Source organism: Schistocerca cancellata, chromosome 8, assembly GCF_023864275.1.
Source record: "Schistocerca cancellata isolate TAMUIC-IGC-003103 chromosome 8, iqSchCanc2.1, whole genome shotgun sequence".
NCBI classification, from domain to species: Eukaryota; Metazoa; Arthropoda; class Insecta; order Orthoptera; family Acrididae; genus Schistocerca; species Schistocerca cancellata.
The window spans coordinates 268,107,008-268,111,237 of record NC_064633.1 but is presented as its reverse complement, the minus strand read 5'-3'; positions in this window follow the sequence as shown (position 1 = coordinate 268,111,237).

The following is a 4,230-nucleotide window of genomic DNA, read 5'->3' as shown; positions in this document are numbered from 1 at the left end:
AAAACTATGAGGTCTCCACTTTTTTGTTTTCTCCTCCTAGACAGTGCCGCAGGTTACCCAGAAGTTAAAAACAAGACACACGCAAGTCTTATTAACTTATTAATCCACCTGATGACGGACGTTTAAATCTATGAAACCAGTAGCGCACGTAAAATAAATTGTGACTGCTAACAGAAAAGTTTTTTTTGAGTCCCTATCAGTAACAGTCACAGTAAAGGCTAACCGAAAAACTTCGCTTGCTTTTTGGGTATGAAGTGCAAACAGGAACTGTAAGACTATTCATAACTCCTCACGGTGCGAAGTAGTCTTAGCCCTATAGGAAGCCGGCCGTTGTGGCCGAGCGGTTGCAGGCGCTTCAGTCTGGAACCGCGTGACCGCCACAGTCGCACGTTCGAATCCTGCCTCGGACATGGATGTGTGTGATGCCTTAGGTTAGTTAGGTTTAAGTAGTTCGAAGTTCTAGGGGACTGATGACCTAGATGTTAAGTCCCATAGTGCTCAGAGCCATTTGAACCAACCCTATAGGAAGCAGTAATCTTTTTCATGTATGAGAGAAACGATACACTGTGCAGCCAAAACATTGTGACCAATGCACAGTACTAGGCTGAATACCGAGTGGTGGTGTTACGAGCACATGACGCATGAAGGAAAGTGCGGGGTGTTCAAAAAGTCTCTCCGCAGTGTCGTATGATTGTTAGCCGCGCGTGCCGTATGATTGTTCGCCTGCCTGGGTTACTTCCCTTCAAGTGGACTCATCCAACATATACTGACGGACCGGGGCCGATTTAAAGGCTACCACCTAGCAAGTGTGGTGTCTGGCGGTGACACCACAGTTACGTGTTGACGTGAACGTTTAAGTTTAGTTCCTTTGTTCGTTTGCTTCGTTTTGTCACTGTTAAAATGCTAACCATTGCAGAACGTGTGTTTTTAGTCGAACAAGTGTTCAAAGCTGGCGGTAAATACACAGTTTCAGTTCGTCAAACATTTGATTCAGTTTTCCCGAAGACAACACTCCCACATCGCGATATTGTGCGAGATTTGATTAACAAATTTCGAAGTACGGCTTCAGTGACAGATGCACCGAGAAGTGGTCGTCCTAGGGTTTTCTCTGAGGATAAACTACTCGCTATTTTTGATAAAATGTTCACGAGTCCGAACAAATCAGTAAGAAAACACTGTTAAGTAGGCTGTTTAGGTTTTTATATTGCTAACGCCACGTAGCGCTCTGTATGAAAATCACTGACTGTGCTGTGTGCAGTCTGTGGCTGGTTGGCATTGTTGAAATATTCGCTATTGTAGTGTTGGGCAGTTGGATGTGAACAGCGGATAGCGTTGCGCAGTTGGAGGTGAGCCGCCAGCAGTGGTGATGTGGGGAGAGAGATGGCGGAGTTTTGAGAGCGGATGATCCAAACGTCTAGATGTGTGTCCATCAGAAAGAGTAAGAAAGAGTAAATTTGTAATATTGGATATCATGAACTGATATATATATATATATATATATATATATATATATATATATATATATATGTAGTGTCTTTTGAATACTATTAAGGTAAATACATTGTTTGTTCTCTGTCAAAATCTTTCAATTGCTAACTATGCATATCAGTAGTTAGTGACTTCAGTATTTAGAATCTTTTATTTAGCTGGCAGTATTGGCGCTCGCTGTATTGCAGTAGTTCGAGTACCTAAGATTTCTGTAAAGTAAGTGATTCACGAAAGGTATAGGTTATCGTTAGTCAGGGCCATTCTTTTGTAGAGATTATTGAAAGTCCGAGTGCTTTGGTTCAAATGGTTCAAATGGCTCTGAGCACTATGGGACTCAACATCTTAGGTCATAAGTCCCCTAGAACTTAGAACTACTTAAACCTAACTAACCTAAGGACATCACACACACCCATGCCCGAGGCAGGATTCGAACCTGCGACCGTAGCAGCCTCGCGGTTCCGGACTGCAGCGCCAGAACCGCACGGCCACCGCGGCCGGCAAAAGTTAGAGTGCGTTGCGCTAAAAAATATTGTGTGTCAGTTTAAGCAAAGTCATTTATAATTTTTCTAAGGGGACGTTTCAACTCGCCCAGGAAATCGATGTTAGTGTCGGAACGGCCCACACAGCCGTGAAGAAAAAATTAGTACTTTTCCTATACAAAGTGACAGTCGTGCAAGAACTGAAAAATACTGATCATGGCAAGGGACTGCATTGTTGTCAATGGTTCAAAAATTTCGCTCAACAAAATGGAAGGGATATTCTTAACGAAACGTTTTTCACTGATGAGGCGTGGTTTCATTTATCTGGATACATGAACTCGCAAAATTCTCGTATGAGGAGTACTGCAAATCCATTGTGTGTTCATGAGGAACCACTTCATTCTGTGAAAATAGGAGTTTGGATTGCAATTTCTAGACTTCGGATTGTGGGTCCCATATTTTCCAACGAAACAATAAACGCACAACGATACTGCAGGGATTTTCTGTACCCATTCATAGGAGAACTTGTGTTAAGTGAAATACTGAACGGTTATTTTCAACAAGATGGTGTAACCGCGTATTCAGCTCGTGTTTCAGAATCACTGATTGCTGATGTTTTTGGTGATCGCATAATTTCACAAGGACTTTGGCTTACACGATCGCCTGACCTGACACCACCTGACTTTTTCTTCTGGGATGCAGCGAAAGCAACGGTCTATAAAAACCGTCCAAAATCCATCGATGAATTGAAAACTGCAATATCCAGTTTCACTGCTTCTGTTACTGAAGAAATGTTACAGCTTGTGTTTTGAAACATTATTACACGAACTGAATTGTGTATTCAACAACAGGGGGGACACTTTCAACATTTAATATGAAAAGTTGTAAGTAAAAACGAATATTCAATAAATTAATTAGTTGTATTTCACTGAGTTTCATTTCGGTATATTCACTGCAGCATACGGCACACGCGGCTAACAATCATACGACACTGCGGAGAGACCTTTTGAACACCCCATACGAGGGGCCCTCGCCCCACGAACCATGGACCTTGCCGTTGGTGGGGAGGCTTGCGTGCCTCAACGATACACATAGCCGTACCGTAGGTGCAACCACAACGGAGGGGTATCTGCTGAGAGGCCAGACAAACGTGTGGTTTCTGAAGAGGGGCAGCAGCCTTTTCAGTAGTTGCAGGGGCAAAAGTCTGGATGATTGACTGATCTGGCCTTGTAACATTAACCAAAACGGCCTTGCTGTTGTGGTACTGCGAACGGCTGAAAGCAAGGGGAAACTACAGCCGTAATTTTTCCTGAGGGCATGCAGCTTTACTGTATGATTAAATGATGATGGCGTCCTCTTGGGTAAAATATTCCGGAGGTAAAATAGTCCCCCATTCGGATCTCCGGGCGGGGACTACTCAAGAGGACGTCGTTATCAGGAGAAAAAAAACTGGCATTCTACGGATCGAAGCGTGGAATGTCAGATCCCTTAATCGCGCAGGTAGGTTAGAAAATTTAAAAAGGGAAATGGATAGGTTAAAGTTAGATATAGTGGGAATTAGTGAAGTTCGGTGGCAGGAGGAACAAGGCTTCTGGTCAGGTGAATACAGGGTTATAAATACAAAATCAAATAGTGGTAATGCAGGAGTAGATTTAATAATGAATAAAAAAATAGGAGTGCGGGTAAGCTACTACAAACAGCAGAGTGAACGTGTTATAGTGGCCAAGATAGACACGAAGCCCATGCCTCCTACAGTAGTACAAGTTTATATGCTAACTAGCTCTGCAGATGACGAAGAAATTGAAGAAATGTATGATGCGATAAAAGAAATTATTCAGGTAGTGGAGGGAGACGAAAATTTAATAGTCATGGGTGACTGGAATTCGACAGTTGGAAAAGGGAGAGAAGGAAACATAGTAGGTGAATATGGATTGGGGCTAAGAAATGAAAGAGGAAGCCGTCTGTTAGAATTTTGCACAGAGCATAACTTAATCATAGCTAACACTTGGTTCAAGAATCATAAAAGAAGGTTGTATACCTGGAAGAATCCTGGAGATACTAAAAGGTATCAGATAGATTATATAATGGTAAGACAGAGATTTAGGAACCAGGTTTTAAATTGTGGGACATTTCCAGGGGCAGATGTGGACTCTGACCACAATCTATTGGTTATGAACTGTAGATTAAAACTGAAGAAATTGCAAAAAGGTGGGAATTTAAGGAGATGGGACCTGGATAAACTGACTAAACCAGAGGTTGTACA